Below are 13,154 nucleotides of genomic sequence, written 5' to 3' on the forward strand. Positions count from 1 at the left end.
AATACAGCAATGAATATACGTCGTTTAATGACTAATCTACAGGCATCCCATTTAAATAGAGGTAATAGAATAGTGGCTTCCCTCGATATGGCAAAGGCCTTTGATACAGTGGAGTGGCCCTATCTTCAGGCGGTCCTTGCCAGGTTTGGATTCGGGGACAAATTCTGTAGGTGGGTCCAAATTTTATATAATATGCCTAGAGCTCGGGTGGGCACTAATGGGTGGATATCCAGTCCGTTTGTTTTGGGTCGTGGAACTAGGCAGGGGTACCCGCTCTCTCCGCTTCTATATGGCTTAGCAGTTGAGCCCTTGGCATGTCGCATTAGGGCACACCCCTTAATTCGTGGCCTCCGTACTATGCACACTGAAGAGAAAATTGGCCTCTATGCCGATGATACTGTTTTGTACCTGGAGGATCCTGATGTCTCCCTGGTGACAGCATTAAGCACGATAGAGGAATCTGGTTATTACTCAGGTCTCAAATTGAATAAAGCTAAGTCGGTTCTGTTATATATTGATTCCCCTCCAGATGGGTCACCTCGGTCCTCAAATCTCTTGCAGGTTGTTACGACCTTTAAGTACTTAGGAGTGTGGATACATGTGGACCCTAGAATGTACTTGCAGGAGGAGGTTTTTCCCCTTCTTAATCATGTGCAATCGAAGTGCAAAGCCTGGTCCAAGCTATACTTAACAGTTGTGGGCAGAATAAATTTAGTAAAGATGATACTCCTTCCAAAAATTCTGTATGTTCTACATCAATCACCAGTGTATGTTCCTGTTGCTTTTTTCAAAAAACTCAAAACTCACCTTCTCTCCTTTATTTGGAACTGTAAAAGAGCCCGGGTTAAGTATTCCTTGTTAATTAATCCAAATGGTATGGGCGGCCTTGCTTTGCCCTCTATGCAGCATTATTATTTTGCAGCTCAATTGCAACATGTTGCCTCTTGGTTTAGCACTTCTAATTTGTACAATCCTGAAGCGCTAGGTTACACTGTTAACCCTTCATTAGACAATGTGGCATTGGACCTCCTTAGGGAAGTAATTTCCCTACAGTCGCACCGCAATACTATACTGACTCAAGCCATGAGAGTGTGGAAGAGAATAGGTGGCTTATACAGTTCTACGTCCTACGATTTTCATACCCCCATTTGGGATAATCCAAAGCTTTCGGAGTTCATTTCCATTCCAGACCAGCCCTTCTGGCAAAAGAATGGGGTTGTATTCCTGGATCAAATTGTTTCAAAACAAAGCATTATCTCCTTCCCCTCGCTAGTAGATAAGTTTCCTGCATTTACCCCTCATCATTGTCGTTATGTACAACTTGTGCATGCATTCCGTGCCCAGTTTAAAGGCAACAAGGTTGATATTCAGCCACACCCAATCTTACAATTAATTGAGCGAGGCCCCCAAAAACATCTGATAGGGGACATTTACAAGGAGCTGGTAGAGAGTAATGCACTTGACAGAACGCTTGACTCTAAGAATAGATGGGAAACTGCTGGCCTCTCTTTGAGTGAAGAGGACTGGGATGATGCACTGGAGGTGGTTAAAAGGGTTTCTTTATGTGTTAAGGATCGTGCCACTCAACTTTACATTCTTCATCAAACTTACTACCTAAGCAAGTTGCCAAATAACATTCTTCATCAAACTTACTACCTAAGCAAGTTGCCAAATACAATCCTAACGCTCAAGATGTATGCCCTAAATGTGCTATAGCCTCCCCCTCCTTCCTTCACCTTATTTGGAGCTGTCCACAGGTTGATTCCTTTTGGAAGCAAGTCATCAGTTTCCTCCATGACAAAATGGGTTGTCCTGTAACCTCTGACCCAGTACTATGTGTACTTGGAGTAATACAAGATGAGGATTTAAGAGCTGCCACCAAAACCTTTATTAGAGAGACGTTATTTGCTGCCAGGCAGGAAATTGCCCTGCACTGGCTATCGCCAAACTCACCCCAACTTGCTTGCTGGATCAAATGCCTTGACAATGGTATCGCCTTTAAGAAACTTGTCTACACTCACAGGGAACGGTTACAACAATTCCATTTAGTGTGGGATAAATGGATTGATCGATAATGTGCCGGTTGCTGAGCGCACTGTTCTTTGGTGCGTTCTGCACTGGTCTCTCTATACTTCTGTGCTCCCTTCTTAATATTCTTAATTGTTGAATACCAGACCACGTAATTAATAATGGAGGCACACTCTATATTTGTGTTAAATACCCCACCAATATTTACTCCTGTATGATATTATATGAAGGATCTCTGACACTAATGTTAAATGTCTCTCATATTTACTTACAAAGATTAATATGTTTACTTAGCTATTTATTGCACTGTACAGTTGTTTTGTAACCCCTGACATGTTATCCTTTTCATGCTGTTTTGCTCAATGTAGTGCCTGTGTACACTTTTCTACTGCTTTTTCAAATAAACTCGTTTTGGTTAAAAAAAAAAATTACAACCGTGTAGACCTGTGAGGGCATCGATCTCCAGCAGATTTTATTCACAATGATCAAATCTGGCAGGGAAAATTTATAAGTGAGTGGGCACCTTTAAACAAGTTCACTGTGCAATGTAACTCGTATATAGAGTTAGCTAGAAAAGACAAATTATTAGCTAATGGAAAATATTTTTCTAAACAAAATCAATTGCCCAGTTCAATTACAATTAAAGGAATACTATTGATTGAAACGACTTTTTTTTTAATACTCTATATTAGTGTACACATTACCACTAGTGTAATTCATTTCTCACACAGCTCATAGTAGTTTGGGTCACCCTGAGCTGCTTGGTTACTCTGTCACACAGCTCACAAATATATTTCACTGTGTCACTCACAGCATGCAGGAGACATGAGGAGAAATAGGCTGATCTGAGGTGGTAACAGGTAACTAAATCAGCTGTAATATTGCTGGAATATAACTAGCTATAACACTAGTCTGTGTTTACACTCAGACTGGTTGCCTGGCTACCTGCTTGTGATGATTCACTCCAGGCTGCATCCACTGTACAAGCTGCTGAGAGGGGCAGACCACTGTCTACAATTAGCATTATCAGTATCTTTATCAGTCAAGAGAAGCAAAGATAATAAACACACCTTGCTAGAATCTTTAACCCCTTACCACCATAGCAATAAGATTATTTCAGCAAGGTGATAATTAAACTATAAACTGAGGAGTTGATAGCAACTCCCCTGTGCAGAGACATGGTCTAGCCCTCTAGGAGCCATCAGTATTTAGATACATTTTGTATCTAAAACTGACGCCAAAAGTGACGGAGGATTTTACAGCTGAGAGGAACAGCTGTGTGAGGAATCAAATTGCTCCTAGTACTTGTCCTAATGTGTGCTACAACATACAGCATTTAAAAATAAATGTATACATCGATAGTATTCCTTTAAAATTACGCAACCCAGTTTAAGACATAATTATAATATACTATTACTGGCATGCACTCTGTACACACCTTTGTTATCGTGCACCATAGAGTCTATTGTTCAAATAATCTAAAATTTTAAACAACTAGATCCTTCCAGCAGAGTCCATCAATAATCTGGCAGACAGGAAACTAGAGAACAATAGCTGCCTTACTTCAAACACCTTCAGTTCTGTAACTAGGGCATCTAACACCATGCATCTACCATGGGCCTGACTCAACTGGTCTTCAAAAACTTGCTTCTTGACAATAAACAATATTCCTGCATCGTAAACAGTTTAAAACCCAATTCAGTTGTCAAATCAGCATTTGTAATGGCCAGCTGCCTGGTAATTTATGGTAGGGGTATTGGACAGAGATTTCTATTGCTTTTGTTTAGTTTTCTTTCGCAACACATATCATTTATGTATTCCTCTACTATCTCTATATTACCTCAGCAATAGAAGCTCAAATTGTTCTTAACTTGGGTATTGCTCTACAAGCTAGAGGCAACAATCTTTTCCCTGAACTCCTCCCCCTCTCCTTTTCAAAACACCCTGGTCCATATCAAGTACAAGACAAGACACAGAACATTTACATCACGCTTTTGTCCTGGCGGGCTCAAAGCACCAGAGGTGCAGCCACTAGGGTGCGCTCTATAGGCGGTAGCAGTGTTAGGGAGTCTTTCCCAAGGTCTCCTACTGAACAGGAAGAGATGAGATTCAAACCCTGGTCTCCTGTGTCAGAGGCAGAGCCCTCAACCAGTACACTATCCAAGTACAAGGGGTTCACCCTACCTCAGTACGCAGCAGGAGAGATTGAGATAAGTACCCCTGAGCCTGTTCAATAGAGCCCTGGGGGGACTTGTGGTGGAATATGGAAGCCCCCTATAACTACAAAATAAACCTAAAAAAAAAGACATACCACACTGTGATCCTCGTCTAAAATAAACATCTCAAACATTGTAAATGATGTAATTAGCTAGCAGAAAATAAATAATGCTTAACCTCCTTGGCGGTTAATTTTTTTTTCCTAATTAAAAAAAATCCTTTTTTTTTTAAAATTTTTTTTTTTTGTTTCATGTAAAGCTACCAGAGTGGTAGCTACATGAAACACCACTAGAGGGCGCATGTGGCCCTCTAGTCCGATCGTCGCCGGCATCTATAGCAAACAGGGGAACGCGTATATAATGCGTTGCCCTGTTTGGCTTCTCCTGTCGCCATGGCGACGATCGGGATGACGTCATGGACGTCAGCCGACGTCCTGACGTCAGGCACACCCGATCCAGCCCATAGCGCTGCCCGGAACTCATTGATCCGGGCAGCGCAGGGCTCTGGCGGGGGGGGGCCCTCTTCAGCCGCTGCGTGCGGCGGCGATCAAGCTGTGCGCGCGGCTAGCAAAGTGCTGGCTGCGCGCACAGCAATTTACAGCACACAAATCGCCCCACCAGGGGCTGAGATCTCCCCCTGCGCGGCATAGCCCGAGCTCAGCTCGGGCTTACCGCCAGGGAGGTTAATACTTGGGCTCCCTCTTTCTGCTCTCCAGTACTACAGTGAACTATATGGAAACACTGAAAAGGCATCTTAAAGGCTACGTTCAGTGGGGCATTGTATCGGGCAATATAATCGCATTTCTAACTTAATGCAATTATATTGTGATAGTATTTTCACATCGCAACGTCAGCAATGCGGTGGCATCTGGTGACATAATGGTGACATAACGTGATGCATGCATTGCCGTACCACATGAAATGATAACTGAAACATACTGTCTTTGTATGTACTGTATGCGTTGCACCATGTGTAGGATATGCAATGCATTGTCCCACTGTGAACATAGCTGCACTGTGGCTACAGCTTCTGGGCACACACAGTGCACAAAACGATCATCAGGTTTCCTTGCCCCCTTCCTTTACACACAAAGGGGTTGATTCACTAAATAAAACAGCACAAGTAACCTCCTGTTACTTGCGCTATTTACACAGCATGCGGGAATAAATGTCCTTTATAGTGATTGGACCCGAAGGGGCTCTGGGCGGGAGGAGAGGAGCGCTCCTTATTAGCAGGAAGGAGGTTTAAGTTAATAGCGTACACTATGCTGCACTAACCGCAGCATAACGTGTGCTCCTATGGTAGCACACGATACGTGGCTAACAGCGTGCTTTGCGTGCTGCACATTACATTGAGAAAGCACGCTGTGGAAATAGCGCGAGTAACAGGAGGTTACACAAGCTATTTCCTTTAGTGAATCACTCCCAAACACACAAATGCTGCCCCGCGGCCTCACAGGTTGGGTATGTAACACACCATTTAATGTCATTATGACAATAAATGTAGCACACATTAAAAGTTTTCAATAAACAAACTGTATCTGTATATCTGTTTCCTGAATAAACAACTTGTACTTTGAAGACGACTGAGAACGGTCTATCTCCAATAATGCTTGCTGTGTGAGAGTCAAGTTATCTCACAGTCTGTGAGGTGCAACTCTAAGAAGTTACTGGTGTCGAAGCAAAAAGGTGAATTATAACACCAACATAAGAAAGAAGACGGTCCGCACTTGTCAGTGACGTTATCCTTTATTGATGGACATATCCAAAACATCCAGGGCATCACATCAAATAGCTGACATGTTTCGGACTAACCGTCCTTAATCATAGCTATGATTAAGGACGGTTAGTCCGAAACATGTCAGCTATTTGATGTGATGCCCTGGATGTTTTGGATATGTCCATCAATAAAGGATAACGTCACTGACAAGTGCGGACCGTCTTCTTTCTTGTGACTTTTGGAATTGCTGGCCAGGTCGTGCACTGTCGTGGGTTTTGGTGGGATGCAGCGGTGTTCACTCTACGCAAGTATCCATAACACCAACATACCTTCATCAGCAGTGTCGGGAGTTGTGACTGTTTCTCCTAAACGCATTAATAACTAGGCTGTGTTACTTTTTTTACTTTTCTGACTGAAAGAGTTAACCTTGAGGTATTTAAGGGACAGTACCTTCACTGATAAGGAAATACACCCATAAAACACATGTAAAACAGCATAGTAATTAATATGTTTTGCACTGTACATACACAGGTTTATCTCATCAAGTCACATGTCGCCTTGGGTACACTAGATTTGTCATACGGCCGTACAATAGCGGTGTAACAGATGCTGCACAAGAAGAATCTAGATGGAGTAGAAGATTAGACGTGTTTAGCCAACAGGTATGAATGAAAACGTGAAGCACAGGTTATTTTTAAAGTGAACATCCAGACTAAAAATCTACTCAGCAGCACTGAAAATCTTGGTGTTTCTTTAACAGTTTCACAGCATCAGAACTTTGTTTTTCTTACCAAAGCGTCATTTTTAGCTGCACAGAAGCTAAGCTCCACTCCATCAAAGAAAACTGCCCGGGCATTTTTCCCCTGATGTTATGCAAAGCATGATGGTATTTCTGATGTTGTTGTTCTTGTTGCTTAGCAACTGGGAGGGGTGATCAGGACACAGGACAGTTGGAACTGTGGCTGCCCTCATGAAATCACATGCCCTCATGAAATCACAAACATTTGCCTGTTCTTATATTTTAATTAACATAACTAATGTAACTTATTGACAGCATGTTTGTTTAGGCTGAAGTTCCTCTTTAAGAAGTTTATTAATGTGTACTGTGTTTTATTTTTGCAGGAATAAAAACTGACTACGAGTTTGGCTGAGATGACATGCTTCTGATTTCATCACATTGGTATGGTCGGTTTTATATTTTTAAAACCTACATGTTCTCCTGTGCTTAGGTTGTTACACTCTCCTCAGGTCTCTTTGCAGAGGTAGACAATATCCATGTATTTTTGTTTTATATTTGATCCTGTTGAGGACTGTAAGGCTGGTTTCACAGTGGGACGTTACAGGCGCACGTTAGAGCAGCCTGTAACGCACCCCATCGCACAGCAATGAAAAATCAATGGGCTGTTCACAGTGCCCACGTTGCGTTACACAGTAACGCTGCGCCATTAGACAACGTACTGCATGCAGTACTTTGTAAGCGGCAGAGCCGCGTTAGACTGTTTGCACATGCTCAGTGACGTTGGGGAGGAGCGGAGAGCGGCCAGGCACATGGCTAATTAATATTCACTGCACTCAGTGACGTGCAGTGTTTACTTCCTGGAGCGGCCGCCTTGTGCGGCGATTGGCCGGCTGGACCACGTGATGCCGCATGCGTCCAAGAGTGCGCATCACGGCATCACGGACGCCAGAGTGAGCTGCACAACGCGGCTCACTCTGACGTCCAAAGCAGGGAGCACCAGGCGTTGTGTTAGGGGCACGTTATGCGACCATAACGTCCCCTAAAACGCAACGTCCTGGTGTGGAACCAGCCTAAGGGTTAATGCACTGACATGTGGGTAACTGACTGAGGACATAATTCCTGGGGAAGGGTATTTAGGGCACTGTTTGCTCAGGAAGGGCATATGCCCAAAACAATTAGTGTGATTAGCAGCTCCAATACAATTAGCTGTTATTGCGCACGGTCAGTGTGCTTCCTCCTCTTTTACTACTCGGGAGGATATTCATTGGTTCAGATGAATGGAATAATGAGGAACATTGGCAGGAGAGTTTAAAGAGAACCCGAGGTGGGTTTGATGAATTATATTAGGACACAGAGGCTCATTCTGTATACAATGACTAGCCTCTGTGTCCTTACAGCGTTCCTCCAGCCCCTCCCCAGGGCTCTGCTGTCCCCCATTGAAAAAAGAACCAGGCTAGCAACATGCAGATTGTCACTAGCCTGTTATTTATCTCTGCCTGTCATTCACCCACCACTCCCCCACCTCCTGTACAGTGCGGCTCCCCACCCATGTCCCTTCCCTCCCCGCCTCCGAAAGCCAATTGGAGGAAGCTTATGGAGGCGGGGAGGGAAAGGACACAGGCGGGAAGCCGCGCTATACAGGAGGCGGTGGAGCAACGGGTGAATGACAGGCAGAGGTGAATAACAATCTGCGTGTCGCTAGCCTGGCGCTTTTTTAAAAGGGGGACAGCAGAGGGGGGGAGGAACGCTGTAAGGACACAGAGGCTGGTCATTGTATACAGAACGTGCCTCTGTGTCCTGATATGATTTATCAAACTCACCTCAGGTTCTCTTTAAAGATGCAATACTGGGTTGGTAGTGCGATAGCCAATGATCATTTGGGGGCCAGAGTATTACAATGTTTGGGACATATTTAGATGAGGATTATGAAGTGGGACATAAAGCATTTGTTTATCTGAAATGTGTATATTTTTCTAAGGCATATTTTATTAATGAAATGCAAAGTAATAATAAGAATAATAATCAGAGCTGTGGAGTCGGTACAAAAAACAACCAACTCCTCAGGTTATGAAACCACCGACTCCAGCTACCCAAAATGTCTTCGACTCTGACTCCTTATGCTACGTACACACATGCGACAACGATCGTTCGTTGAGGACGACGAACGAACTTTTAATTGACGAAAGAACGACCGAAGTAAAGTTAGTTGTAAAAAGTGTGTAACGATCACATCGTTAGAACGAACGTTACATCACGTAAAAGCACTTAATGCGCCTGCGCATAAAATTGTAAAGTTCCTTGGAGAAAAAGTGAAATACGCATGTCCAGCCTGGTACGAACGATCGTTTCCAACGATGTACCACTTTTGCTAACGATCGTCGGTGGTAAAAATCCGCCAAGACAGAACTTTGTTTTGTAGCGATTTGCCTCGTTCGTCGTTTGCCTTAATAGTCGTTGGTTCGTTTTTTGTAACGATCGTCGTTGGTAAAGATCGGGGAACGATCGTTACAAACGACTATAGTCGCATGTGTGTACGCACCTTAAGTCTAAAGGTGGCCACACACCATACAATTTTTTAAATATCTGTTCAATTTAAGAATTGCAATCAATTTTTCTGACTGATTGTAACATTTCAAAAATATGACCAATGTACCACACACGTACAGTGGTGTGAATAACTATTTGCCCCCTTCCTGATTTCTTATTCTTTTGCATGTTTGTCACACTTAAATGTTTCTGCTCATTAAAAACCGTTAACTATTAGTCAAAGATAACATAATTGAACACAAAATGCAGTTTTAAATGATGTTTTTTATTATTTAGTGAGAAAAAAAACTCAAAACCTACATGGCCTTGTGTGAAAAAGAAATTGCCCCCTGAACCTAATAACTGGTTGGGCCACCCTTAGCAGCAATAACTGCAATCAAGCGTTTGCGATAACTTGCAACGAGTCTTTTACAGCGCTCTGGAGGAATTTTGGCCCACTCATCTTTGCAGAATTGTTGTAATTCAGCTTTATTTCAGGGTTTTCTAGCATGAACCACCTTTTTAAGGTCATGCCACAACATCTCAATAGGATTCAGGCCAGGACTTTGACTAGGCCACTCCAAAGTCTTCATTTTGTATTTCTTTAGCCATTCAGAGGTGGATTTGCAGGTGTGTTTTGGGTCATTGTCCTGCTGCAGCACCCAAGATCGCTTCAGCTTGAGTTGATGAACAGATGGCTGGACATTCTCCTTCAGGATTTTATTGGTAGACAGTAGAATTCATGGTTCCATCTATCACAGCAAGCCTTCCAGGTCCTGAAGCAGCAAAACAACCCCAGACCATCACACTACCACCAACATATTTTACTGTTGGTATGATGTTCTTTTGCTGAAATGCTGTGGTACTTCTACGCCAGATGTAATGGGACACGCACCTTCCAAAAAGTTCAAATTTTGTCTTGTCGGTCCACAAGGTATTTTCCCAAAAGTCTTGGCAATCATTGAGATGTTTTTTAGCAAAATTGAGATGAATCTTAATGTTCTTTTTGCTTAAAAGTGGTTTGCGCCTTGGATATCTGCCATGCAGGCCGTTTTTGCCCAGGCTCTTTCTTATGGTGGAGTCATGAACACTGACCTTAATTGAGGCAAGTGAGGCCTGCAGTTCTTTAGATGTTGTCCTGGGGTCTTTTGTGGCCTCTCGGATGAGTTTTCTCCACGTTCTTGGGGTAATTTTGGTCGGCCGGCCACTCCTGGGAAGGTTCTTCACTGTTCCATGTTTTTGCCATTTGTGGATAATGGCTCTCACTGTGGTTCGCTGGAGTCCCAAAGCTTTAGAAATGGCTTTATAACCTTTACCAGACTAATAGATCTCAATTACAGTACTTTTGTTCTCATTTGTTCCTGAATTTCTTTGGATCTTGGCATGATGTCTAGCTTTTGAGGTGCTTTTGGTCTACTTCTCTGTGTCAGATACCTCCTATTTAAGTGATTTCTTGATTGAAACAGGTGTGGCAGTAATCAGGCCTGAGGGTGACTACAGAAATTGAACTCAGGTGTGATAAACCACAGTTAAGTTATTTTTTAACAAGGGGGCAATCACTTTTTCACACAGGGCCATGTAGATTTGGAGTTTTTTTCCTCACTAAATAATAAAAACCATCATTTAAAACTGCATTTTGTGTTCAATTATGTTATCTTTGACTAATAGTTAACGGTTTTTGATGAGCAGAAACATTTAAGTGTGACAAACATGCAAAAGAATAAGAAATCAGGAAGGGGGCAAATAGTTTTTCACACCACTGTATGTTCAATTTTTCCCCAATTATGATAAAAATTATTGGAAACTTTGACAAAAATTGCTAGGGTGTGTATATTAATAAATTGACAATCCAACACACACCATACAATCTTTAGAAAGATTGATGAAAAATATCTGGCATTCTGGATCGATTAAAATTGAAGAAAACTGGAAATCCGATCGGATTTTTCAGTAGAATGAAAAAAAAGCTTTCGATCTTTTTGGAAGATCTGATCGTTTTTATCGAATTGCCATAAAATCAGATCATTTTATTGTATCGTGTGTGGCCACCTTAATACTTACCAGGGCTGTGGATTTGGTACAAAAATCATCCGACTCCGACTCCTCAGCTTATGAAACCACCGACTCTGACTCCAACTTCAGGTACCCGAAATTGCTCAGACACCACAGCCCTGATAATAATAACACACTTTGGTGCAAAACATCACTTTTCAGAGCAATATGTGTTATCACCTCGGAAGAGGAGGTGAAATGTGTACCATTCATCTTCCCTCAGTTATGACCAGGGCTGTGGAGTTGGTACAAAAATTATCTGAATCCAACTCCTCAGTTTATGAAACATCCAATTCCAGGTACCCAAAATTGCTCCAACTCCTTGACTCCGACTCCACAGCCCATGCAGGGCTATGGAGTGGGTAAAAAATATCATCCAAGCCTGACTCCTCAGTTTATGAAACCACCAACTCCGAGTACCCAAAAATTACTCCGAAGTCCTGGTTATGACACTAAAGAACATCGCCTGCATCTAAAACCACTAACTCTGTAAGGAGAAAATAATGTTTGGACAAATAATTTCCTGAAAGACAATGTATGGCCAGAAGGTTAATATTGTATTTTTTTTCTTAATCATAGCATGCAGATATATATTTGGACGCTCTAGAGCATGGGCGTCCCTACGTCTGGCAAAATGGGGCATTTGCCCTCCCCTGGCCAGCTGCTGCCCCCCCCCCCCCCCCCCCTAGCCACCCGGAAGTGTATGAAGACTTGGCCGCCACTTGCTGCCCGAGGCTGACAGGCTGCTGCTGCGTTGCCTATCACTCACCCACTCTCCCCGGGCACTGGTCGGGCGGCTGGCAGGTGAACAAGTCCCGGTGCCCACCCTCCACAGAGTCCCCCTGCGTCCCTGTACCTATGCACTGCAGTGCTATCATCGAACAGATGATAGCATTACTGTTGCTAGGCAACAGCAGGAAGCGGTGCCGACTTGCGTGTTGCTGTGTTTAGGAGAAGTGGCCCCACTTGCTTGCCATCCAAGACATCGTGGGACCCGGGAACTTCTGGAAGTCTGGCACTGCACAGTGCTCAGCATCGGACAGGAGACAGGAATCCCCAGGCAGCAGTGAGCTCCTCCACATGACCTCACCAGCCAGCCAGGCAAACTTCACGTGCACTGGATGGATAGTTGTCGCCCCTACTCTGCTGCAGGCCGAAGGTATGGGGGAGGGGGTAATAGAGGCTGTAAAGCTGCAGCAGAGAGACTGTCAGCGAGTGTGCACCCCTCCCAATCACATAACTGTTTAGGTGTTATAAGTCTCCCTGCGCTGTAGAGCCCTCCGTGTAACTGCCTTCCCCCCCTCACCTCAGGCATTCATTATGTGTAAGGGGGGTGGGAGTTGATTAGATGTGTGTGTGTGTGTGTGTGTGTGTGTACAGTGTGTGTGTGTGTGTGTGTGTGTGTGTGTGTGTGTGTGTGTGTGTGTGTGTCAGTCAGTCAGTGTGGTGTGTGTGTGTGTCGGGGTGTGTGTGTGTCGGGGTGTGTGTGTGTGTGTGTCGGGGTATGTGTGTCAGTGGGGTGTGTGTGTCGGGGTGTGTGTGTCAGTGGGGTGTGTGTGTCGGGGTGTGTGTGTGTGTCGGGGTGTGTGTGTGTCGGGGTGTGTGTGTGTGTGTCAGAATGGTCTGTGTGGTGTGTGGTGTGTGTGTGTGTATGTTTTGGCATACATTCAAAGAGTACCTGTCACTAGGGGTAGAAGAGGATTTATTCTTCCAGCCCCTTGTAGTCCATCAGCTCTGTTATTGCCCTCCTGGTGCCCTTCAGTGCCAAACACTAACCCTCCCCCTAACTACACCTACCACCAACCCTCCTCCTCCCTACACCTATCACCAACCCTCCTCCTCCCTACACCTACCACCAACCCTCATCCTCCCT

General features: G+C 43.9%; 1 protein-coding gene across 4 annotated transcripts in view; it reads right to left on the minus strand.

The window, feature by feature from the left end:
• C3H12orf75 (chromosome 3 C12orf75 homolog) overlaps positions 1-13,154 on the minus strand; it is a 76,458-nt gene that overhangs the window by 29,723 nt on the left and 33,581 nt on the right. For 2 of the 4 annotated variants that reach the window (XR_011030033.1, XM_068272790.1), the window contains exons 1-2: positions 12,051-12,134; positions 6,492-6,588 (exon numbers count right to left, since the gene is read on the minus strand). The exons of 1 other annotated variant lie outside the window; for it this stretch is intronic. The gene's annotated coding sequence lies outside the window, so the exon portion shown is untranslated. One more of the 4 variants, XM_068272791.1, reaches the window with a different exon arrangement.

The sequence above is a fragment of the Hyperolius riggenbachi genome, chromosome 3 (genome assembly GCF_040937935.1).
Source record: "Hyperolius riggenbachi isolate aHypRig1 chromosome 3, aHypRig1.pri, whole genome shotgun sequence".
Taxonomy (NCBI): domain Eukaryota; kingdom Metazoa; phylum Chordata; class Amphibia; order Anura; family Hyperoliidae; genus Hyperolius; species Hyperolius riggenbachi.